Here is a 27,383-nt window from a genome sequence, read left to right as displayed (position 1 = left end):
TTGAGGTCACACCAGCAGAGCCATTCTGCTCGCCACGAGCTGGCAGGATGGAAGAGAAATGGCACAGGGACACCCACATCCAAGAGCCACCTCCCCTTCCCTGTTGGGCACACACCTGGCTTCACTTGTGGCTGTGCATGTTGCAGGAGTTATGTGCTTTAAGCTGGGCTGGAGTTCAGCAGCCATGTGCGCCAAATTTTGTTCCGGATAAGTTATAAATCAATTCTGGCAAGCATGGATATCAAGACTTTCTGTTGAAATTTTGGCTGGCCCTCAAAGAAACAAGCGGCTTAGAATGCCAGGAGCTCCTATGTGTGACTGATACATATTTTAAAGCGGTTCTACATTGCAAAAATTCCTTACAGAAACCTTTGGTTCTAAGGTATTCCAAATATTAGGTTAATAGTGAACCTTAAAAAGCAGAAGGCTATCTGCTAGTTTAAATAATTCTTACAAATTACAGGACTGTATTAGGTATGCCTGCCACAAAATTAATGCATCCAGAGTAGCACTTATACTCTAAATTTAAAAATTCCTTAATTACCCACAGATTTTCAGCACATTGGACAGTATGTGTTAGAAAAAGAAACTGAGTTCAGACAAAACTTTCTATCATAGCCTTTGATTTCAAAAAAGAAAAAGAAAAAAAGCAATTAAGTAAAGAGATTGACAGTGAAATACAACATACTGCAATTGTTCATTTTATGATCAGACACTACCTCACAGGAACATACTCATTTAAGAGTGCAATGCTTTTTCAGTTGCCTAGAATATGCACACACAAAAGGAAACACTGACTGCTTCAATGAACTTAATGATTCATCTCTACTCTCAGAAGGTGACAATCTTCAAGAACATCTACCATGGTCATTGCCACACTGTAAGAACACTAATTAGAGGAGTCTGGCTGAACTCTAAATCTGTATTTTCTTCATTTTTTGTTTGAGCATGATCCCAGTTACATCTTTGCTTGTTTGCCATGATAATTGAAATTTGAATTATAAAAGCTATAGTTTCTCTTTAGCAGAAAGCTTTCCCACACTCTGACTCACCTGCAATTCAGAGCTACCACGTGACTTCCATTGAAATGTCAAATCAAAATGACAAAATTAGCTTACTGTTATCTTTTTCTACATGAGGACTATGCTCCCCATAAGAGTATGTGATGCCAATTACACAAGTCCCATGTCTACAAGATTTTCTGAATGAATTATCACTGATTAAGGTGTGATGTAGCATGCAAACTGCCAAAGGCATCTGAAAAGCTCTGTTGTCAGTTGATGCATAATTTCCTTCAGTATTCAAAACAAAAGCAAGATCAGGTGGGCAGCAAAGATGCTCTCTTCACATGCAGAAATGTTTTATTACATCTCTCCTCTCTACTATATTACTGCTTCCTAAAGTAGTTCATAACTCATTTTCCACAAAGCTGTGTGCAATCTGGTAGCCCAAGTATATCCAAAGGTCCCCCTACCCTACCTCCCCCTACACTTCCTGAGCAACCATCTTTCAAAGGGAGACTATCACAATGCCTCGCCTGTACTCTCTTTTCAGCTAAAAATCTCTGTTTATGATTTCTCAGAAATCGGTGCCAGTGCTCCATCTCAGGTTCCTGACCTGTGAGGACTGCATGGGCAGCGCAAACCCACACAAGTGCCACGCTGTGCAGCTGCCAGGCTGTGTGCTGCATGTCTGTGCAGGCACAGCGAGAGGAGCTGAGGTTTTTGATCCTTTGGAAACAAATGACAATATTCTACAAGCTGTTGTGATAATATGAGCAAATGGCAGGCACATATAACAAGCTCACAGATAAGAGACTGGATTTTCTATTAACCACTTGAAATGTTCTCCAGTTGTAACAGAAGAGAAACTCTGCTAGGGAGAAAATAATGTAAGTTGCAAGAGTATCTCCAGCAAATGATAGATATTGTTATGTATTCCTGTATATAGCAAGCAGAGCACGTTGCCATGCCACACAAGCAATGTCTCCTGATGTGCATTTTTGGAATAGTGTTAATATCATGACTGCAAAACTAGGGCTGTTGCTCTCAGGAACTACAGCAGAAAAGCACTGGACAGTGTCTCATCTGAAGGCACTACGACATTTTGTTGCCCAAGGAAGGGGTTAGCAGGGCATTCAAAAGCACAAATTCAATTTCTGTATTGATAAAAAAATAAGATTAATTGTACATTGGGACAATTGTACATACTGTGCATGTATAAAAGACATCAAAACTGGGCATGGATAAAATACATCAAAACCACCTCAGTAATTAATCTTCCAAATTAGATTACAGAGATAAACTCTCTTTAGATTATCCTCATCAATATATATGAGAGCTGTAAAATCTTTTTGTAGCAGAAATTCAGGTTACTAAATCCTCAAAAAAATCCCAAACCTGTCATTGCTGGCTGTGTTTCCTACTAGACTAGCTTTTGGTCATGGGCAGACTTGAAATACAGTAGAGAGCTTTCATTTCTAAAAAATCCCATTGCTACACTAACATCTTTTTCAAATGTATCAGCATGTTTTAATATCCAATAATTCCACCTAATTACTTGCAGAGCCCTGGCAGAGGTTCTGAGAGGGCAGCTGCATCCTTCATGTCCAGGGGTGATGCAGGACACACCAAACAGAGAGCATCTACCTGCACATCCCACAGCTTCATCATTCAAACCATGGCACTAATGAATGGAGTATGAGAACCCAAGCAGACCTGAAAAGCCCAAGAAAGCTCACTACCACAATTAGCATTTCTTTAAAAGACAGGTCTTTCCAGCAGTATCCTCATGGACAAGAGACTTTCAAAAGTCAGCTATGATAATGTATTTTCCCAAGAATTAATATCCCTGCTTTCTCAATGCATGAACATGGCAGTCACAACCAAATGCTGAAATTTCAAGTCAGTGCTTCAGGCAATCTTTAATAACTTTTGGTGTATTTAAAACATTGCATGAGTGCCCCTATCTGTTTCATTATGAGAAACAGGGTATAAAGAGTACCAAGATGCAACAGCTCCTTCAACTAATAAAGAAGTGTGGGTTTCAGACAGTTGTATGCATTTTGCTTTGTCTTTTATATCTAAATAATATAAAAGTGTGTATCATCCTAAGACAAAGCATTTTGTGTGACCTAATGAGATCAGTGGACAGCAAATTCCAGTACAGTAAGAATTATTAAAGAAAAACCCTTTCTTGAATCCAACATCTTTAGCACAAGGAATTCTGATTTTCCCTGATTACACAGATGTTTTTCTCCTGAATTTCCATTCTAGCATGGCAGCAGCCAGCAGCTACTCTCCTGTCTGGAATATGTTGCTTTGAATGCAGCCTCTGGTGAAATACACACATGAAATCTGACGCAAATAGAATCTTGAGATATAAGGAGTCATAAAGGAGATTTGATGAGCTTTAACTGCAGCCAAACGATACACAAGGAACATTCCCTGCAATAACATGTACCTCGTATGGATCCTATTTGCTTCCCCATGATAAAGTGGCAACTTAAGCTGCGAAAATTACTGCCATCCATCTCACCCCATGCATTCACATGCTTGGGAAGCCTAAGTGAATATGCAGCTACGTGTTTTGCAAACAAAGTATTCCTGCTAAGTTGGAAAATGGAGTAACACGTTTCACAGGAAATGATCAGGCAATGCATGCAGGCCTGGCACGAGTCCAGCCCATCAAAGCCCATCAACCCTGCTTCACACTGAACTCTTCTGCTCTGTAGGCCAGAATCAGATCCACAGTTCAAAGGTCCAACAACTCTGAAGTCAAAAGGGCAGAATTTATCACTTAACTCAAAATTTTCTTTGTTATATGATACAAAAGCATGTCCTTTTGTTATTTTTCTGTGCACTGACAGTATTTGTTCTGTCCTCCCACAGGATCTCACCGATGTCACAGTGTGTTTATATGAAGCTTGATGTGTGAGGACCACATGGGCATATGCCCTATAATGCAGATTTATAAGTGTGTGTATATTGATCTAGAATAAACTCCAGTCCTCCAGCAGCAGCACATATCCATGAGGAAATTCTATGTTCTGCAAAACAGTGCTTGTGACTTCTAAAAAACTGTTTTGCTAAATTTTCTTTTTTATTCCAGGATATTTCTTTTAAACACTTCCTTGAAATATGAGACACATTTGCATTACCTATGTCACTTTTCCTTTTCTCTACATCACCAGTTCTTTATACACTTCTATCACTTTTCTATTTGCATGATATCTCTTTAAATATGATAGTTACTTCTTTCACTCATTTGGGTTTTATTTTTTTATCTCTAGTATTATCATCAAACTTTCATTTTCTGCCTCTGGTCCCTTTCTTTATCTACTTTGCCACAGAGAGATCATAATCCAACATTATTAATTATCTGACAGTGATATTGAAGAATATATTGCTTCTTATGTAATAGGAAAATCTAATTATTTTAATAAAGATGTTATTGAACCCATCAGGTGAAACCCTGGTCTGATTTTTTAAGACATTAAGCAGAACTCTTACAGTTGCAATCTCTGTGACTGATGGTAACATGGCCGTGTAACATGCTACTGTAAATCTACAAGCAGGAACAGATTCCAAAATTTTGCCCTAAGAGCCAAACACTACAGTCTCTGCATATCTTTTTGTGAAGCAGAATGAGTTACTGAGATATCATATATATGAATATATCCAGAGGTCCGGGGAGTGGCAGGAACATTTTCATCTGTCAAATGGGATAGATATTCAAAGCTGGTTTTGCCCTGAACAAGTGACAACATATTTACAAAATTATACAAAAGAACTTCCACTCTTGTGTTTGTGGGGTTCCCAGATGAAGGAAGAAATTATTAATCTGACTCCATGTTCTTAGAAGGCTAATTTATTATTTTATGACACTATATTATATTAAAGAATACTAAACTAAGCTATACTAAAGCATACAGAAAGGATACTTACAGAAGGCTAAAAAGATAATAATGAAAACTCATGACTCCTTCCAGAGCCCCAACACAGCTGGATTGTGATTGGTCATTAAGTCAAAACAATTTACATGAAACCAATGAAACAACCACCTGTTGGTAAACAATGTCCAAACACATTCCAAAGTAGCAAAACAGAGGAGAAGCAAATCAGATAATTATCCTTTTCTTTTTTCTCTGAGGCTTCTCAGCTTCCCAGGAGCAAAATCTTGGGCAATGGTGTTTTTCAGAAAATATGATGGTGACACTTCCCTCAAGACACAATTTATCATTCTAATGGCCTGCCTGTACTATCATTGCTTTCAAAACGAAAGGTACACAGCACAACACCTACTTTTATACTCGTCTCCATGCATTCATCTCGTGTTTTAGAGGAACAATCCCTATGGACGTTTTCACCTAAGTCGCTCAAACACTAACCATGTGGGAAAGCTTATTATTCCCATTTTACAAATGGGAAGACTGTGGAACTAACATTTTGTGTGATCCACAACTCAAGAAAACCGTGACTTGTTTGCCTCTCATGCAAGCACTGCGCAGAGCCTGCCTGCAGTGCATGACCTGCACCTGGCCAGCTCAGGGACCCTGGGACAGCATCCACTCTGCAGATTGTACTGAGAAGGCTGGCATGTACAAATCCTGAAACTACACACAGACCACTAAATATTTTTAGTAAATGAAAGAAGCACCTGTTTAATCAATAGACAAACGACACAAGTAGCAAAGGCCAGTCCTGTTTAGTATATTTATCAAATGATGTGGATGAGGGGATTGAGTGCACCCTCAGTAATTCTACAGATGACACTAAGCTGGGGGGTAGTTGTGATCTCCTGGAGAGCAGGAGGGCTCTGCAGAAGAACCAGTGGGCTGAGGACAGTGGTGTGATGTTCAGAAAGGCAGAGTGTCAGGCCAGGTCCTGCACTAGGGCCACAACAGTGCCAGGCAATGCCACAGTCTGGGGGAAGAGTGGCTGGAAAGCTACCCAGGAGAAGAGGATCTGAGGCTGCTGGTCAACAGTGGCTGGACATGAGCCAGTGTCTGCCCAGGGGGCCAAAGAGGCTGGTGGCATCCTGGCCTGTACCAGCAGTAGTGTGGCCAGCAGGACCAGGGCAGGGATTGTCCCCTTGTACAAGGTCTCACCTTGAATCCAGTGCTCAGTTCTGGGCCTCTCACTGCAAGAAGGACATTGAGATGCGGGAGCGTGTCCAGAGGAGGGCAATGGAGCTGGTGAAGGAGATAAGTCATATAAGGAGCAGCTGAGGGAGCTGGGGTTGTTTAGCCTGAAGAAAAAGGGGGACCTTATCACTCTCTTACAACTTCCTGAAAGGGATCTGTAGCCAAGTGGAGATTGACTCCTTGTCCGAGGGAACAAGTGATAGGACATGAGGACAATGCCTCAAGCCATGCCAGGTCCAGGCTGGAAATCAGAATTTTTTCACTGAAAAGGTAGATAAGCATTGCAATGGGCTTCCTGAGGAGGTGATGGTGCCACCATCCCTGGCAGTGTTCAAGAAACAACTTGACATGGAATTTCACAGAAATATAGTCTATGCTGAGTTGGAAGGAACCCACAAGAATCATCCAGTCCACCTCATCCCTGTGCAGGACACCTCAAAGATCACACCATGTGCCTTGGAGCATTGTCCAAATACTTCTTGAACTCAGGCTGGTGCTGTGATCACTTCCCAGGGGAGCCTGTTCCAGAGCCCAACCACCCTATGGGTGAAGAACATTTTTCTAATATCCAGCATAAACCTCCCTGACACAACTTCAGGCCATACACCCCCCTCTTTTGCCTTATTTCTAAGAGAAGATTCCTGTTCAGCCAAGCCAGCATCTTCCTCACCTGCTTGACTTCTGACATTTGGGAATTGTCTGTTCCCATCCCCTTAAAGAAGTGATGTTTGCAAAGTGATAGCATTGATGGACTCCATCACTCCAGAAAAAAATTTTCCCAGGCAACATTACAGACTAATTCCTTGAGCATCCTGGAATCTGCTCTCCACATGTCCAGAGTACAGGTTTTGCTATCACTTTTCCTCTGTCAAGGATTTAGGGATTTTAAACTCAATTGCTTCCTGTTTGCTGTGGTCAAGACAGCCACCAATCTCCACTTCCCTCATGAGATTCACTCTGTTGTGCTACGGTTTGGTTGATATGGTGGTGGTCAATCAAAATTAGACTCTATTATCTTGAAGGTCTTTTCCAACCTTAATGATTCTGTTATTCTAACAGAGTATGAATGGAAGGTGAGGAATGACCCACTTCACATCTAAATACTCTTTTGGTGGAATTCCCAGAGAAGGGAGAAAGCATGGAGAAACCATGGAGAGATGTTAAGTCAAGAGCCCAAAGTGCCAGCACAATCAAGACCTGAAACAGTTCATGTAGCCACCTTTGAAAGTATCAGGGACTGGGCATAGCACCAAAATTCAAAATCAAATAATGAAATGAAAGAAAAATTATTTACTACTTTTTCTTCTTCTGTGGCTATAGAGACACAAAAAGCAAAGAAATCTACATTAAAAATAAGGCTAATTAATTTGTGAGAAGGGAGGGAAAAAAAACCCAACAAAACAAAGCAAAAATAGAATCAGACTTCATTACCCTGACAGCTTTTACATTGATGTACATAGGAAAAACTTGGCAGACAGAGCTACTACAGTTTCCTCAGGATCGCAGAGGGACCTGGCAAACCAGCAGGAATATCACCAGGACAGGTTGTCCCTGACAGTTAGCAGGCATAGTGATTCAGCACAGACTGTCAATTAAAATCTTTATATCACATTTTCTATCATCATAGCATGAGGCCAGAATTGATATCCAACATTTAAGAATGAAAAAATGGCTTTAATTATTCTGAATTAACAGAGAGATACTGTTTATAAAAGATTTATTAAAAGCCTTCAAACAGAAAACAGGGGGAGAAAAAGGGATGGAAAAAGCACTGCTCAACTTTAACTTGCTCAGTGCTTTTTCTGGATTTGGAAATATATATCACATAATATCATATGAAAATATTTCAGTGAACTATTCTTGTGTGCTGATACTACATCTAAGACATTTAGGGAGCTGTTTGGTGTAAATAATTAGCAGTGCTAGTTCCCTTTGAGGAGCAGTGTCCTCAGATACTGGATGGGCCAAGACTTTGAACTTTACATTCATCATCCCCAGCTCAGACCTGCTGCCCAGTATCCCACAGGGGCAGACGCACAAGGGATTACTTCAGGAGCCAGCTGAGAAAATAAAAAAGTTGTTCCGAAAAAGTCCCCTGAAAAGGGTGTCTCCCAAAGGCAGCAATGCCAGCAAGATCAGGCTCAGCAAGCGCACACAAGCCTCCCAAGGCCAAAGCAACAAAGTGCCACCATTCCTGGTCTCCGTATGTGGGCAGGAGTAACCCTGAGCAGACAAAGGGAACAGAGAAAGGCATTTTTCCCCCCAGGTATGACAGGGAACTTCCAGAAACAGCTTTGGATAATTAAGGACAGGCTGCGACTCTTGACTCCTCATTGGACCCAAGAAGGGTATGAACACTGGTAAAATACCTGCAAGGAATGAGAGAGAAGAGGATGCAAGTGGAGAAGATAAAATCATTGTCAAAATTATCTCTCCTGGGTCCTACATATCCCCCAGGTGCATGTAGCAGCATTGCAGGGTGCAGAAGCTATAAGCTTTCTGAAGCTAGGAAATGAATGGTGTTCAACATTTACATTTGGTAAGGGGAGGAGAGAAACAGAAGACTGACAGCCAGCACTCATTGGGCTTGTTTAAATTGCTTTTCACCAGCACTATCAGCTGAACAGGTCTGTGCCAAGACACCAGCAAAAGCTATTAGTATAATAGTATGTTTATGCACTTCAGAATGGTACTGGAAGGTACTGGAATGGGGATTAACATCAATATGGAGATATCCAGAAAAAAAGGAAGGAACAAAAATAGGTGGATGGATTCAGAAGAATGAGTGGAAATACAAAGTTCAGGAGGAAGCCGTTTTCTAGTGCACAACTGCACAGATTAGCAAGTTAGATGGTACCCAAACAAAATATCCCGCACTGAAATTAACAATCAGTAAAAATATCCCAGCAGAAAGATGGAGATTCATTGAAACATAACACATTATCGTAAGCAATTATTAAGTTAATATTTAAGGATCAAAAAGTATATTTATATACTTCATAAACTTTATAATAGGAAGAACTGAAGAATCTGTTCAGAAATTAGCACAGTGGCATATGAATAATGTTTGTGGAGTTTAAGGACCTTCTCTAAGTAGTCCAGAAAAAAAGAACCTCTAAACCAGCCATTCTCCAATTAAAAAAAAACCATAACTTCTGAAAATTTTACCTTCTGGTTTGGGTTTTTTTTAAATCAACTAATGGAACAATACCAAGAAATTAGTTGAGATTTCCCATGCAGACCAGACTGAATTAAAGCTGTAACAAAACTCCAGACCAAATGAGATGAACTACTACTCAAAATTTCATTTTTGCAATGCTAACACCTCTCTAGTGGTAAGTTTAAGGCTCTGGAGAGAAAACACTACAAAGCCATCCAACATACTGCACTAGACATGAAACAGAATCTTTGACAGAAGTGTTATATAGAAGCAGGAAGAAGTATGAGTGGAGACTGTTAGACAATAACCAGCTTAACCCATGATGAAATAATGTACTGCACCAAGGTATGGGTGATCTGTTACAGGAGATAAATAAATCTAGCACATTTCTACGCACACCTCATTATAGAAGTACTTTCTAGAAAACTCACAGAACCAAATACACTGTAAAAAAACCCAAATAGAGCCCCAGCTGACATGCAAAAAGAGGAAGCAGATAAAGTCTTAAACCCTTAAAATATATTTCTGAGTATTTCCAGTCTATTCAGAATTTAATTCTGCTTTAAAACAGACCTTTAACATTCAGGTCTTTGTTAGCACATATGTCATTTAGTATGTGTCAGCACCTTTGGTACGTAAAAATCACTGTGCATTTTGTTTTACCACCTTTTTCACAGTTCTTTGTTCCTTGCACCACAAATAGAACTGTGTTTTTGAAAACTCTCTAGACACATACTGCACTTTTTGCAATCTATTTTCTACAAAGACTTGCTCTCAAACTGGGTAGCACTCTCTCTTGAACATGTAATAAATACAAGAATGTTGGGACACACTCAGTAGTTATTTATGCCCAATATCTTTTTTTTTTTTCCAGTCTGGTAAGTAAATCATTCTTCACCTGAAAGTACATAGAGGCAATTATATTGGCTCCTGCTGAAAGCAGAAAAACAGCACAGAAAACAATAAATAGCAGAAGGAGGGTATTTAAATAGGCACTCCAAGTATGCTATTTACATTAAAGCAGGGAAATGTGATCCCATTTTAGCAGAAACTACAGAATGGTAGTATTGTGGTCTGCCTAAAGACTTAGGATCTTACATTGACTGAAAAATACAATAAAATATGACATTTTGGCCAAAAAAATAAAATTTTTTTGTGAAACAAACTGATGGCAGTCAGGAAAATATCAGAAACTGAATCTCAATGGTTGCAGGACTTTTTGGAAGAAAAACAGTCTGATTAAAGCCTAAACAGAGAGATGACCAAACAATGTCTTTCTTCATTAAAGTGGCATCATTTCAGATAAATTCTACTGACCACAGTACATTACTCAATAGGGGAATTCCAGTTTTAGTACATCATAAATGATTTCTGAATTAGTATTTTAATGAGGTACCTTAGAGCTGCCCTCTGCAATCAATGGGAAAATCAGACTTGCACAATGAAAATACAATATTTTCTTTTCCCTGATCCCCAAACTGATCCTAAATACTGACCCTTATATGATGTTGTAATGGAAAGGAAACTGTGCTATTACAGGAATTTGAAAGATACCAAGAGAAGGTGGGGTGCTTTTGGGATTTATTAGATGTTGCCACTGTAATGCCCTTTCTTTGAAAAACTAGCACATAGCACCATTCCCTGCTGACTCTAAAGCACAGTGAATGTGAGCACAGCTCACAATTATGGCAAACTTTGAAACCTGTCAGTCAAGGAACAGAGCTGCTAATGCCACACAAAACAGTAGATTTACACCTGGGAACTGAGGCTATAAATAAGAAATACATTTTCTTTGCTCTCATTTATAACAATAGCAGGAGAATTAACTACAGGGGATTCTTAGCATATTTACAAGACACTACAGGAGGCTTTTAGCATATTTACAAGCAACAGTGGCATAATTTTACATGCAGAAGTTTAAATACTCTAAAGTCTGCTCTGTCTTTAGTTTCTGTGATTTAAAGCATCTGTATCCACCTTAAGTTTAAACAGTTCCATGCTCTACTAACTTGCCATGCTCAAAGAGATTTTGATATGAATTCTCTAAAATCAGCAGGGCATTTCAGTTTGGAGTCTCTTTTTATTTTATGCTGTATTTTAAAAGGTGAGAGAAAAAAGGTTTTTTGGTGCTTCAAAATAACACCAATCTTTATTTTTAGACTTTCTTTTTGTTTGCAAAAATAAAATGTGCTGACACTAAAGATGTGTGCAGTAGCTCCAGACATGAGACCTGTTAAGCTGCTGGGTTCTACTTCTTTTACAGAGCAAGAATAAGGAATCAATACATTTTCTATTCTGCTCATTGGTTGTGGGAAAAGATACCTGGAAGGGGATAGAAGGAACAGGACAAATATCAGGAATGTTCTGTGTCTTTTACATACTTAGTTGGGTGCAAATACCAAACTGGGCTTGGCCCAAATAGAAATCTGTTTCCATTCTCCAGTCCTGGGGGTGCCTGGGGCATGGGCTCATTGGACACAGCCACGCTCTGTGGCATCTGTTTTGCAGCCAAACAGAGGGGGAGCTGAGGGGTGCTCTGATTGCAAGACTGGCTGAAACTGCTCTTTGATCACACTCATCTCACATTTTTTAATTTGAAATATAAAACCCAGATTCTGTAAATACCAATGGCATCACTCCTAAGTTTTCAGTTTCAAGGGTTTGTGTTAATATGATGTCCCTGATCTAAGGAGCACCATGTGTGAGCACAATGATACACACAATTCATCTTTGAGACAGACTGAAGGACCAAGGCTGATCGTTTTCCCCACAGGAACAGCACCTACAGGAGGCACAGCAGTCAGCAGCATATGCTCCCTGCCATCCTGCAGCCTACAATCCCTTACAACATCGATCTGTGACACGTGACTACAGCCTGTGGATAAAAATCAGCTTCATTCCGCCTCTTTCACTGTATTTTAACACATTTACTTGCAGCAAGACTTGCACAAGCCTAAAAGGAAAGATAAGAGAGAAGACAGATGCATCTTCACCTGAATTTAAGAATGCAGCTGAGGGATTTTATATAGAAATGTCCCCTAGAGTTCTCCTGGACAGGTACTAATGTCCCAACTGTAACTTAGCCCACCCACAGTCAGCTTCAATTAAAAAAGAAAAAGCCAGAACTACCAATTGCTTGAATTTGACACTAATTAACACCAACCAAAACAAAATTTTGTAATATATTTTTGGTAGATATTATTATTTTATTACTTCATAATGCATTTACATTTTTAATAAAATTCTGGATACATATCTATAAAATTTCCCTCAATTTTTTCATTAATTCTAATAAAAATTCATTATATATTTATGCAATTCCAGGAAACTTACCAGTTATTATGGTTGGAACTGAACTGCAATATGTGATACTCACAAGATACATTCATCCAGGAATAATGAATGCGTCAAAAGAAAACTGACATTTTCCACATGCAAGTTTCTTTTGTAAAAGCAATGCTTTAACCTCTCAGATGAAGTGAGACACCAGAGAAGATAAAATCTGGAAGCAGCTTTGCTATTTTTAGCATAATTACAGCTCACCCCTGAAGGAAGGTGATGAAAAAGAAAGAAGAGTTTCAGAGGTTAGAAACACAGGAGCTAAAGATAGATCCATTTTCTGGTTTTCATTTTCCACTTAATTCTAAATACACCCATTTCATTAAATTAAGGCAGAATCAAGACATGGCATCACATAGTGTAGATTACCTGTTTGGATCTTAGGCCATATATAGGAAGGAGGGGTGTAGTACTTAATGTTACGGCACCAAACTTGGGTTTCCTGACACCATAAAGTCAGCAAAATGAGGCAGGTATCTAACACAGATTCTCTGATTTCTCAGTGGGAGTCCCAATTAAAGAGCCTGAGCCAACTGAGATTACATGGTATGTGGGACTCCTGGTCCAACACATGGTTTCATTCACACCCCTACCGAAAGTAATTGTCATTGTAAAATAGGATTTTGCTCTAAAAATGAAGATGCTAGCTTTTTCTTTTTTTTTTTTTCCCGTGTCTGATACCATTCCTTGCACCATGGTGGGAGCTGCATTCCTCCAGTTATTTCCTTGTCACTGCTCCACTTTCCCCTCCTTTTACTAAGTATGTGACTGTGTGCTGATCCACGAACCCCAGTAACTCAGAGCTCATGAAAACTGATCCCTTGCAGTGCCTGAACTGCCATCATAAATAATTTGGATTTAGATCCTGTTGCAAAGTATCAAGACTGCCAAACATTACGCTAGCAAATAATTAGCTGAGTATAAAAATAGTCACTTTTCAACTTCATAAATTGTGACTGGTAGAAACTGAGTCGAAGTCCACCTCTAGAAGAGATACACTCCACTGCTATAAACACAACTGCTCAATACAGCTCAAAATGTGCCAATTTAAGATCCTTGAGTATATAAATTCTGTTATCTGGATTATTTACTACTGTAGGATGTGTCACTTTGGTACTATTTATATTACTTGCCTTTACTGTGTGTATATTTCATATTCAATGAAACCCCATATTTATGAAATGATTAAGTGATACAGGATCTCTAAGGCCCCTTTCACAGTAAAATACTTTGATAGCATATGGTCTGACATATAATTATTTTACTCTATGATTTATTTATATGCTGTAAACTAAAAATATTTAGAAAGTTATCTGCTAGATTTGAATAATGGCCTATAAGAATCTGGCATTATTGCTATTTTATTCAGGAAACTACTATTATATAGCCTTGTCTCAGATATGTTGCTCCATTTCTATGGCTTTACCATTCTGTGTTACTACATCTAGAGCACTTGAGGGATTCATTCAGGTCTATTTCACTTCATTATTTTAATTTTTTAAGCGTATAAGCAGCTTGACTCACCTTCCATTTTCATTGGCATTTTTACAGCACAAAATTTGATGCCTACTCTATCAATCTTCACACAGATAGGCAATTTTTACTCACAATTTGTGCTGCCTTTGAAAAGGTGGCACAAGATTGACTTGCACATATAGGGAATGCCTGCCTGAGCCTCAAGAGAGAATTTCCTAACTTCAAAAATGTTATGGTTTCAGGAAAACTACCTATGGAACACCATACATAACCATGGGATGCATAGTGCCCCTCAGTTCATCCCTTTGGAAAACAGAGGAGCCAGCAGAGGTGATGTGGTGAATTTTCAGACACAGCAGCACACTGGAAATCAGCCCAAACTGAAGCGGTCTCCTTGCAGTCTCCAGGAAGGCATTTTTCAGTATATGCTGCGGCATGGGATGCAGTGCATTTGCTTGCAGTGTGATCTCAAGAATCATGTTGGCAACAAGTAAAACTTGAGCTATATTGATATTCTAATACACTGCAAAATGACTTCTGAAAGTCATTTTCTGAGGGGTTTTTTATGACTGTTGAAAGCTAACAGCAAACTTCTAGGACATAAAAAATACTTTCTTAACTTGTTGCAAATGCCTATTGATACCTTGCCACAAAGAATGCTGCCTTTTAAGATTAATTTTAATGCATTCAAATTATATTCAAATTTCTGTAGGAGAGAGTACTGAATTCTACTAACAGTTTTCCTGTCCTGAGGGAATATGTCCAGAATCTTCTTCATTTCAAATCAGAAAAACCATAAAAATTACAAAAATAGAAGACAATAGACTGAATACTTAATAGTGGCATAGTAGATATGCATTATTTACAAGGGAGAAGAATTAAGTATTTGAAAATTTGAAACCAGCCCCTGTATTAAAGAAAGGGATATTTGAAAAAAGATTACATGACTCCAATACTAATCTTTTAGGCATTTTGAATCAAATTCTATTCAGTAAGAAACTCTGTAGATCACTGTACATTTATGAACAATAGCCAAAAACATCTTTTCAATTTTTAATAGAGTTGGAATAGGGGGAAAATCAACTTAAATTAACAGGATTGAAGAAGCGAGTAAAGGCTTGCAGAATCAAATTCTTTTGTTTCTAAAACCCGATTAGAAAAATACGTAACAAAAACTTACCAGAAAATGACAAATATCTTGTGAAAAAGACCATTGCTGGTTTTTGAGATTTGAACCTGTCTCATTGGTCTTCGAGCAGGCACTCACAAAACCACATGAACTCTCCAGGGGAAGGAAGAGAATAGAGTTTCCACACAGGGAGTTTGACCCACAGTGCAATTGCAGCACAAGAACAATGTTTCAGTCACTCAAAATGTTTGAGCAACTCTGTGTCTTACAGAAGCCACAGAGCAGAAGGGATCTTTGCCATCACAGGATGAGGCTAAAACTTTAAGCTGCTAAAAATGAGCCCATGTAAAGAAACCTCTATGACCACGTATTCTTGAAAGCTAAATGTAAGACCATGTATTTGGTTCACAGAATCAAAAATCTGACAAACAGGCAATGCCCAGTGGATGTGTAATGTACATGGTTTATCTCCTCAAAAGGATATAGTGTAGCACATGCATTGTACAAGAGAGAGTAGAAGGAGACAGAAGCAGCAAAGAGACCAAACCAGGATGTTCTGAGATGTCTGAAGCCAGACCTGCTGTGCCTGGCACAGAAAACAGCTACTCATGATGAGGTTTCACAGGCTGAAGAATATTCAAGGTCCTAAAAAATTCAAGTATACACCTACATCTAATTTTCTTGTAAAATAAAACAATAACAAATGAAATTCTAAAGTGCTGCCCGTCATTACTGCCCTGCAGTATGAAGTTATCAGTGCTCTATTACAAAGTCTATCTTGGTACATGCTAAACACTCACCATGCACATGTGTGTCTATAGAGTTATTGACTCTTGCTGAGGCTTTGTGATCTCCAGCATTTGTTCTACTGCCCAAAGGCAGCCAACGTGCTTTGTCTGTGCTTACTCTACCCGAAGTCCAGCACTCCTGAGCCTACAGCACTACTGCAAGGCCTGCAACTTACCAACCCATTCCACACAGGATGTCTCAGACAATTACTAACTGGAGATTGTCTAGCAACTCTGTAGAGACCCTTATTTTAACATATACCACATCTCATAAAATAATAAAATCATTAGGTTGGAAAAGACTATGCCCCTGTAATGAATTCCTGTTATTTATGATTTCTGTTATTTTCCTGCCTTCCTTTTAGATTTTACTCTAGCTGCTCTTTCAGAACCAATTTTCATGTAACTGGACATTTTAATATGTATTCCATTTGCTTGCAGGTGGCAGTGGAGTCAGAAACAGAGGGACTTTTGCTTTTTCTGATTCCATCTTTAAGACAAAGATGAACCCACTTCCAGAGTGGTACTCCTTTTTGCTTTCTCTTTCTTCCTTTCTTTCTTTCTTTTCCCTGATTTACTTTCTCTTCAGTCTTTCTTGTATTTGGTAATATTATTCTTCTACTGCACATGTTAAAAGAAATCAGAAACAAAAAGTCAGTAGCAGACTTCTGAAGCCTCCTTTTCCCAATGTCACCTAGTCTAAATTAATTGTAGACATCTTGATCACTTTCCATTTCCACACAGATTTCTGCTTTCTAGTTATTTCCATATTCTCTGTATCGTTTCCTTTTCTGTCAATTCTTTTTCTTTCTGTCATCATTGCCTCCTTACAGCACCTCATTCCATTCAATTCAATACCTCATTCAGCATATTAGCTACAAAAGACATAAACAAGTAGCATTTTCCTCTCAAAAAACATGTCACTGTTAACATGCATCTTTATGGTCAATTAAGAGACACTGTATGAGCAAGGATTACTGACCTTTCTCACATGCAACTTGCTAATGAAAATTGTCTGTGTAGAGAAATCTTTTCTGGGGTATCAAGACCACTTATGATGATATATGTACAGTGCATTATTGTTATTTAATTCACACTTCTAGATTTTAAGCTTAATGCAGAATGGCTGTGTTTTCAGAGTGGGCATTATTTATACAGAATACCTCACATTGGTTTGCAGAACCTGAAAACCTAGATTAATTGTCATTAGAAATCCTGCTTAGTCTGAAACAATAGTTGCTGTTCTGGAGGAACAAAAAGTTATTCCTCAGGCTTTCAGCACACGTTTTTGGTATAAGAGCATCTTCCTCAGTGGCCCATCTTTTTTTCCCAGGCTTGTCCTGAAAACCCTGCATTCTTTAACCAGCATAGGACCAATGCGAGAAATAATTAAACTTGCTTCCTCAGCATCATATCACTTCCCCAGAAACTCCAACTGATGTCAGCAGTACAAGCTTTAAAGGCACCTGAGTAGACTGCTGGCAGTTTCATGAGAGAGAAAAAAAGATTATAAGCGAACACTTCTCAGCCAGACCTACCTTGTCTGACTCTGTTTCATATCAAAGCTAAATAATGTACAAAAACCCTGTCACCATTTCAGCTAATCAAATTCTGTGGTTGCTGGTGTGTGTGTGCACACACTGACCTCTCCAATGTCATGACTTTCAGGTTGCTCATTGATTTCCAGGAATCAAAAATGCGATGCAAATAAGGAATTGCCAGTCAATTAGCTCTTATCACGAGCTCACAGTCTGCAGCAATGGGATGGCACACAGTTCTGCATAACAATTGGAAACAAGCCTTTTCTAGCCAGGTAAATGTCCTCAAAGGAAAGATGTGTCCCCTTTCACAAAAAGAGATGTAGTCAGCAACCTGATTAAAGCCTTTGCACATGATACAGGACTGATTTTAACATTTGTCAGCAATTTCAGATGGTACGAGCCGTCCCTTCCCACTTATTCCACACGTGATACCAATGTATTCACCGTTTCAGACTGCACACAGAAGGAAAGCTTTTTTTTTCCTCCTTATTACTCTTCAATTCCATCACTGCCAGCTAACTGTAATGAATCTATTTGGAGTTTCTTTAAAATGCCTATCATTTACCATATGTTCATTTAATTTTTAAGAGACAGCTATAGAGTGCAAGTTGCAATTTTTTGCCTACCAATATATGTCATTAAAATGAATATTCATGTGGCATCACCTACCAGAGTCATTAAAAGGCTTGTAAACACAGCCCACCAGTGTCTCTGGCACTCGTCAGTGATGAACTTTAACTCTCTGTCTGCAAGTGCTAATCTCAGTATAAAATAGAAAAAATAAAATATTGGCATAAATTATCAAAGTTTATCAGTTTCATTAGCAAATTGGGATTTTTATAGTAACCATCATGCACTTACCTTTATTAAAAGTCATTGAAAAGTTACCCTTGACTGGTCCAAACAAATACAAAACCATTTAAAAGACATTGTAATTTTTGTGGCTAGATTTCATGAAATGGCCATTATCCAAAAGGAATTCTTTTTATCAGTTACAGAAATCTTACCATTTATTATCTTAAATCACAGAAACCTAAAATGGTTTGTGATGGAAGGGACTTCAAAGATCATCTAATTCCAAGCATCCTGACATGGGCAGGGACATCTCCCACTGGACCACGTTGCTCAAAGCCCCATCCAGCCTGGCCTTGAACACTCCCAGAGATGGGACATTTACAGCTTCTCTGGGAAACCTTTTCCAGCGCCTCACCATCCTCACAGCAGAGGATTTCTTCCTAATATCTAATCTAAATCTACTCTCTGCCAGAGTAAAGCCACTCTCCCTTGTCCTGTCACTACGTGCCCTTAGCAAAGTCCCTGTCTCCCTTTAGGTACTGGAAGGCTGCAATGAGATCTTCCCAAGGCCGCTCTTCCCCAGGCTCAACAATCCCATTTCCCTTTGCCTTTCTGCACAGAAATGCTCCATCCCTCTAATCATCTTCATGGCCTCCTCTGGTCTTGCCCCCACAGTTTAAGTCCTTCCCGTGCTGGCACCCCAGAGCTGGGTGCAAGGTTCCAGGTGGGCTCTCACCAGAGCAGAGCAGAGGGGCAGAATCCCCTCCCTCCCTGCTGCCCACGCTGCTCTGGATGCAGCCCAGGCCACATTTGGCTCTCTGGGCTGGGAGTGCCCATGGCTGGGTCATGTCCAGCCTCTCACCCAGCAGCACCCCCAGCTCCTTCTCACAGGGGCTGCTCTCAGCCTGTTCCGGCGAGGAACTGCAGAACCTGTGTGTGACATAAAGGCTCTGTTGCCTTTTCTCTTGTGGAAATTCCTCAGTGCAAAGGCCAATCAAACACCAGTTTGTGTGTGGGAAAAGTGAGGACCAAACACCAGTTTGTGTGTGGGAAAAGTGAGGACCAACAGCTCATTAGGAGTTGGGTGATCCAGAGTGTTCTGCCCTGGCTTGTCCTTGCACAATCAGTGTGCAGGGTAACACACCCTAAGGGCATGTGAATGAAAAGGTGCTGCCATTCCACACCCACAACATTTGGGGTAAGCCTCATCCCACCTGACCCTGAATGTGTCCAGGGCATCCATAGCTCCCTGGACAATCTTGGCATTTGACTAAACAGTACAAAGAGTATGCATACCCTTAAAACCATGGAGTTTACCTTCTTTTTTTTTTTTCCCATATTTGCCAGATTCCTTTCAGCCTATGTATAAGAGTTCACTTTGGGAGGTCATTGCTCCTGAAAAGGTCTAGGCTTTCTCTGAGGGCTCACACCTTAAAGGAGCAACCAAGAGAAACACAGTTATCTGTCCCTACTCCCTGGCCAGAATTTTCCCATCCTCTGCAAACACTGCCAGGAAGCAAATTCTTGTTTCATTTTATTTTAGGCAACAAAATAATTCCTTCCAAGCAGTCAGGGTTTTCAAAATATGAATTCTGGTTGATACTCAGTTATTTGGGAATGCAGCCTTAGTGTAACACTTGTGTGAAATCCAAGGACCTTTGAAAATCTGGCCCTCGTGCAAGCCAGTGCCAGATATACAACATGCTGTATAACAGATATACATGTGCTGAACATTCAGCACCTAAACACCCTGGGCATGCAATCTTCCAAAAGGCTGGCAGTAACCATCCAAGCAAGTCATTTATCAGAATAAACATGGGATCTTACTTAAAGCAGGCAACTAGGAACCACTCTGAATTTCCAGCAGTCTATTCTTCACCATGTTGGTGCAAATGTCTTTATTTTTCATTTTGGTCCTTGTTCCACTGGACAACTAAACAGATGGTACATGAACAGTATGCAAAACATTTAATAATGCCAGGAAAGGTACAGTCATACCAGCTGTTCTGGCCTGCTGACCCTGCTGTAGTTCAGACAACATTGAAAGAAAGATGCATGCCATTTTATTCTCTTTTTTCCCTCCTGAGTCCTCTTTTTGGTGTCATCTATACAAAAGAGAAGCTAAAACTAAGAAATTAGACTTAGATGCTTTAAATGCAAGAAGAATTCTACACATTCTACCTTGCCCACTTTGTACTAAAGACAGAAAAATAATGCAACCTGCAAAAGTGCTGCCTCCACAGCCTCATTATCCTTCCCAGGTCTATGGCCAAATATCTGTATAGCACATTAATTATGACCAGAATTTGGCTACAGGTGATTATGTAAGCTGAAAGTACAAAACAATAAGCAAAAAATACTCCTCTAATGAACTATGGGTGCTGGAGTGATAGGAGAAGAGGATACCTAGATACCTACCTCACCTCCCTTATGTGTCACCTTTAAAGCAAAAGAACTGCAGCTCCTGAGTAAGGATTGATAAGATAAGGTGCTTTGTCACCTGCAAGCATTTCTTACTAGACAAAAAGGAGCAGATGGAGTCCTTGGGCTAGTTTTTCTAGCCAAACTCTATGTTGCAGATGATGATATAGAAAAATAGGGAATTTAGAAATATTCCTGCACCAACACAAGGCTCTTGATTTTGTTTTTGCCCCAAGCAAATACATTTTCACTAATATCTGAGTTTCTAGAAAGAAAAACAAAGTAAAAGTTAGAAACAACAAAGGTTCAACAGCATTAACAGATCAAAAACCACTACAAAATTACAAAATAAGCCAAAACTAAGAATTAAACTAGTCCAATATTTGGGAGAAGTTATTTTAGTCTACATTTCTTATGCACATCTCAGAACATTTTCCTGCTTCAGGTTCACTTTAGCATGCTCAGCCCACTCCTGCGTCACTACAAGGGTTGAACTGCTTCCATTTTGGATTGTTGGCTACCTTCACAGACCCTGGTTTTATGGTTTGCAAAGATAAAAACATAAATGCCTCACAGAAACCCTGATCTTAACAATATTTGAGCATTTCAAGTTAGTTGGGGGACCTTTGCATGAGGACACACCACACCACAAGGAATATTTAGCAAAGTGGGCTCAGTAAATATAGGTAAAAAACCTTGTTAGGCCACCTGGCCATTACAAGATAATGTTTCCCCAATATTTGACTTTTTTTTTTAAGAATGAACAAAGGTACTTCTAACATCCCCCTTAGCTCAGGTTCTCCCTCAGTGAGCCAATAAGCCTTCATTAAGCTATCTGAATTACTTTTTAAATTAAGAGAGCAGCATACATTTCTGCAAACGAGAACAATAAGAGGTTTTTGGCAATGATCCTGCTCACTAATTATAATATTCTACATTTATGCACTGCCTTTCATCCCCCAGGGTTCCAGAGTGCCTCACTAAACAGTGGGCTCTGCTCACAATTGTTCCCTCCCCATCACATCACTTTTGCTCACAGGACGTGCGAAGTCTCACCGACTTCACAGGTGTTTGCCTCACACACAGAGACAAAAGTGCTTCTGTTGACACTATACTCAATAAATTTCATTAGCATAAAAAGCATAAGAATAATGCATTCAGGTCAAGGAAACTGTCTCATCCAATGAAATCTGGTCAAAAAAGGAAAATGTTACAACCAGGCAAACCTACAGTACCTTAAAAGCAATGGCAGCAACTGAGATACATCTCCTAAACTCCTCCTGAGAGCACTGATGCTCCTGGTGTTTACAGTTTCACATTAAAATCCCTGTCACAGGTGAAGACACTCACACTGCATAGTTAATCACAAGCCACCTCCGACCATGAGGCCATTAGTCAAATCCAAAGGCCACACTCCAGTATTCCTCATGGTTGTGGCCCTCCTCTCCCCACCAGCTGATCACACAAAGTGAACCGCTGTCACTGAAGGACAAAAGCCAGCTCTCCCAACCAAGAAACCATGGATAGCCTATGTCTGGGCACCACCTGTTGACAAAACAGTAGTAACATGTCAGCTCAACTACATTAACTGAAGTAAAACCACTCCCAACAAAAACATCTCTAGCTGAGAAAGCCCCCGCAACACAGCCGTGCAGACATCACAAAATGCCCTGCAGCTCTTCATTTCTGACCAACAAAAGCTGGGAAGATGGAGCAACTCCCACAGTCAAGGTCTTGGCAGAAAAACAGTGCCTGCCCTCCCACACATCCCCCCCACCATAATCACAGCTGGGCTCAGCATGGGGCCATTTTCTCCCAGGCTTTTTTCTATTAAATGGAAGGGATTGTGATTTTGTTTTGTTCTAACAACTGTGAAGTGGGTTTTTTTTACCCCTGCAAAGCACTGCCATCCCTTAGACCCTAAGACCTTCTGTGAGTGTAGAGCTGTGCAATCCATCTTGGAAACCTGTGATTTGGTGCATTGTGCTGGTTGAGTTGTGAGCAGGGCTGTAATGGGAGCTCTCATCAAGCCATTAATTCATAACAAGCCACTCCACTAAAGTCACTGTTTGTCCACTTAGGATAGAAGGAAAGCAGAATGCCAGCAGTGCTTCAGCAGCTACTTCAGCTCCTTTTAGACATTAGGCAAGTGGATGTGTACCAACCACATGCTGGAAAGGAAAAGGCAAGGGGGATGTGGCACTCTGCAGGAGGTGGTTCTGGCACCAGCCATGGCCACTCAGGTCACAGGTCCAGCAGCACAAGCTTACGCTCCTCACACATCCCTTACAGAAACATCAGGAGTTTGGATCCCATCAGTCACACTGGTTTTAACCCCAGACAAACTTCAAAGTTTTCTTGATTTACACATATAGGAGGTCAAAATAAGCCCCCCGCCATCTTCAGCTTTCTGTAAACAAAAAAAGTTCTTGCAAGTCTGACTGGCCCAAAAATCAAAGTCCCTGAGCCTTTACAGGGAGGCAACAAATCTGAAACCTTCACAGAATTTATTTTCTTTTTCAAATAATTACCAGTTGGACTTATGTTTCTCATTTAGAAACTTTCTTTCCATGTAATTACAATATTCAAAGAAACATGGTAAAAAGTGTGACAAGACAGAGCAATTTTAATTTCTTCAAGTGAAAAGTATGAAACAATTACAGAAAGAAGACTCACACTCTGATGAGAGACACCTCTCATCCAGTGCTCAGTGAGCTAACCAGGAGGGAATAAAATTTGCATAAGGTTAAATTAGCAGCATAAATATATGCTAATCATACCCAGCTGCAAGCATCTCGCTTTATCTCATGTGCTTAGAACAATGAAGTGATATAAAAAATTAAAGATAAGCTTGTATTGCAAAACTTTAAGGCAAATTCAAAGTTCCTTGAACTTGAAGCTTGTTCTTAGCTTAAGATCTTTAGAAGATTTCGGGCAGAGCAGTCCCTAGAGTCTCTTTGTATTTAACTTTCCCCACACGCCCTCACTGCCAGCCTATCTCTGCAAAGACCTGCTGACCTACTGTTCTCAATACACCATTTTCATCTTGCAGACTTTCCATCAGCTTTCATTAAGTTCCAGATCAAGCAGAAGCGGTTTTGAAATTATTTACAGCTTAAGTTGCCACCATCAGGAGTTAAGCACAGCAAAGCATCTAACATGACTGGAGATGACAGGTCCCATTGTAATTTTAAAAAAATCAAAATAAGGGGTTTCTAAATGAATTTCCCCAAAAGGCAGGGTTACTCATGACTACAGCTTGGGTTATAGCAACTTTATACACAATCAGAATATAGAAACATATTAACTGCTGACCAGAACACATGCTTTCACGTTAGTTTCTACACAGGTGTTTAGAAAATACTTTTAAGTGCAGGTAAACAGAATTTTTTCCTTAATTTCTGGTATTTTGTTGAAGGGAAAAAAAAGGAGAGCTATAAATCTCTGCACTAGCAAACCCAGATCATTTGCAGATAGATGCATATACCACTTCAGACTCCGCATGAAGAAAGCAAATTAAACACAAATAAAAGCAGAAGTTTATATTCAGGCTTTAAACCAAAAGACTATTACTTAAGTAAGGGATTTAGCAAAATCTAAGATACAATTTTATAGCCTGGTGATGGTAAGAAGAGTGGTAATGACTTTAAGGGAATGCTTTAGGGTTTTCTATGTCAAAATAAATGCAGACTCAATGCAAAATATTTGCAAATGAGAGAAGTGAGATCTTTGCATATTTCATGAACGTATTTGAAAGTACATAATAAATTTCATTTTAAGAAGAAGAAGCTTTTTTGGTATGGTTACTGCATGTGTATGCATTGTCTGTTGATACAAAACCAAAACAGATTAGGAAAATCAATACTCAATTCCTTTCCTAGATTTTTATCCACTGTAGTACACAAAAGCAATTTAGGTCCTGGCTGCACTGGATCCTTACTTCAGCATTTATTAGATGAGTATATTTGTCATTCCTTCTGACAAACAGTAGATAACAGGTGGCAAATCAAGACAGTTTTATATTTAGTACATTTTTTAAATGTAAGCAAAACAGAAAACTGTTTAAAAAATATACTTTGTTTCTGACTCTAAGAGAGGCAAGAATGAGAAAAAGCATCAGCCATTTTTAACCATGACCACAACCACTTGTATTCCAGGAGTCCAGGGGCTTTCTGAAATGTTGTCACTAGACAATAGTTCTTAAAATGTTGCCACTAGAGGAAGAAAAGCTGAAGTCAGATTAGCTGACTGTTTCACACATCTGAATAAACACTGTGTGTTCAAGACCACACTGTATGAAAAGCATCATTCTCTCACAGTGACATTGACTGGTTTGCAGACTAAAGCTATAGGAACAAGAAAGAAACAGAGTTTTATGTTGGTCTGCAGAAGAGAAATGAAAGTTACTTTTAACCATAAAGTACATCAAAATATTCTGGCAACCTCACAGGATGAGACAGTTTGGGTGCTGAAATTTGGCTGCAGTCAAATATACCATCTAATTTTAAAATGATAAATTATATTGCAAATATCTGACCAGGATTTAGGTCAACTAAGAGTATTTCTTTCCTAAATCCTAAAAAGGATTTTTAAAATTTTGTTCATTTTAATCTGTGTTTCCCTTCTATCTTTTGAACAATGTCGACTGCACCAATTGTCCATGTTATATCCAAATAACCAACATTCGCCTTTTGACTGTATCAAGGACTCTGATTTTTCATCATGTCCTGCATGGATGTATTCCTATCCTCCTCTGTTTTCAGTATTCAGTAGGATGTGTATGAAATTCATATATATTACTGTCTGTTTTTCAGAATCTCCTGAAACTGCAGCACAGTGAAAAGAAAATGAGTCACAGCTCCAGGAGAAGGAACCCCCATTGAAGAGCAAGGGCAAAGACACAAATTGCCTGGTACTGGAAATAAATAGCAAGTTGAAACACAGAACTAGATGGACTGCAGCATCTGCCTGGTGTGTTTTCATACACTGATTCAGATGGGAACCAGCAAAAAGAAGGGCCATGGACCAGAATCAGTGAAATGTTAAAACCAGAAGGAAGTTATATAGGAGATGCTTTGTAGTCACAAATTCATGAGCCAGGAAAACAAGAAGTGAATGAAAGCAATTTGAAAATGTCAACAGATCTTTTAAAAACAAAAGATTGCAGACTGAGGAGATTTTGCATTATGAATAAGGCTAATAAAAGTAAGCTAACAGTAACAAAAGTAATGATTTCAACAACTTTCATTCAGTGAAGCAAAAAAATAATAATTTCAGGGACAGAGATATATGTACCCACTCCTGTCACAGAAGATAGTGCATTAGCAGAGCAGCTAATGTCCAAAACTTACGTATCACCTTCTTTTATTCCTAAACCACAGCCACACTCCCTCTGCTCTGTATTAAACTGGATTATTGCAATTGCTGCCTCAGCACTTCTTCACTTTTCTCCTGAATCCCAGAATATAAAGTGTGCTGCTTATTGGACAAAAGACAAGCCTGGTTTAGCAAAATTATTCAGCTTCTATCTCCACATCCATAAAGAGTAGATCATCTGCTCAAAACACAAGAAAAAAGCTAAAATACCATTATTTCTAGAATATTTGTGGCACTTTAAAGACATCTATGCTCTAAAAACTAAATTGAGACCTCCAATGTATTTCACACAAGTCTTCCAACAGCTGTCAAGTGGTAATGACTCTTACAGACCAGGAAAGATTAGCTTTTGTCTTTTTAATATAATACCTAATTCCCAACTGGAACAAAGTACTGAGAATGGTCTATTTCTGCAGAATTCTTTTCCTTTTCTCATGGTTGAAGTCATCTGTACCTTTCAACACACTTGAAGCACTACATAAGGATTCTTTAAGACATTACTGAAAGTTGCTTCAAAATGACCTGATCACAATCCACATGTGTAATGCTCATTATTATTAATGTAAAGCACATGAATAGTGGGAGACTATACAGCCTGAGAGCAAGCATTGCACTGCTCCATGAAACTGAAGAGTTACTGCCATTCACACCAAGCAACTGAAGCACAAACATTCTTTTTTACACCAGACCAAAACTATATCAAAGTGTGCTCCACAGCTGATGGTTCTCTTGATGGCACTACACCTGTTCATTTCATGAGGTTTTAATAGTTGGGATGAGAGAAACTGAGCTTTAAAACAACCTCTCAGAAATAATGGAGTTATTCCCTTAAATTTCATGACTGAAATATATTCAAAGTCAATTTAAAGATCGCTCATAAATATAAATGTGTATTTTTTTTTTAAATACACGTTAATTTCTCCAACCTCAGAGGCTCTCTCTTATCTTTTTTCTGGGGAGCAAAAAGAAAATTCACATCATGCAAAAGGAATATAATTCAATTCACTAGCATTGTTTGTGATTAGTACAACACTTAAACCCCACTTGATGAACGGATTAACTGGTAAAAAACAAAAACAGGTATTATTTTACACAAACTACAAGAATACTTGTAAGGGTTAAACAGTGAGGTCAAGATTGCTGTGAATACAAATATATTGCAAGTCCTGTTTCATAAATATTTGTGTATTTATGTTTATAAAACATCTGCACT

General features: G+C 39.2%; 1 protein-coding gene across 4 annotated transcripts in view; it reads right to left on the bottom strand.

Annotated features, from left to right (window-relative positions):
• Positions 1-27,383, bottom strand: part of SMYD3 (SET and MYND domain containing 3) — a 395,552-nt gene that overhangs the window by 214,136 nt on the left and 154,033 nt on the right. The window contains exon 1 of one of the 4 annotated variants that reach the window (XM_064708807.1): positions 6,110-6,152. The exons of the other annotated variants lie outside the window; for them this stretch is intronic. The gene's annotated coding sequence lies outside the window, so the exon portion shown is untranslated. Of the gene's footprint in view, positions 1-6,109; positions 6,153-27,383 lie in introns of those variants that run through there. 4 annotated transcript variants of the gene reach the window in all.

This window comes from Zonotrichia leucophrys, chromosome 3 (assembly GCF_028769735.1).
Source record: "Zonotrichia leucophrys gambelii isolate GWCS_2022_RI chromosome 3, RI_Zleu_2.0, whole genome shotgun sequence".
Taxonomy (NCBI): domain Eukaryota; kingdom Metazoa; phylum Chordata; class Aves; order Passeriformes; family Passerellidae; genus Zonotrichia; species Zonotrichia leucophrys.
This window is presented reverse-complemented; position numbering and strand designations above follow the sequence as displayed.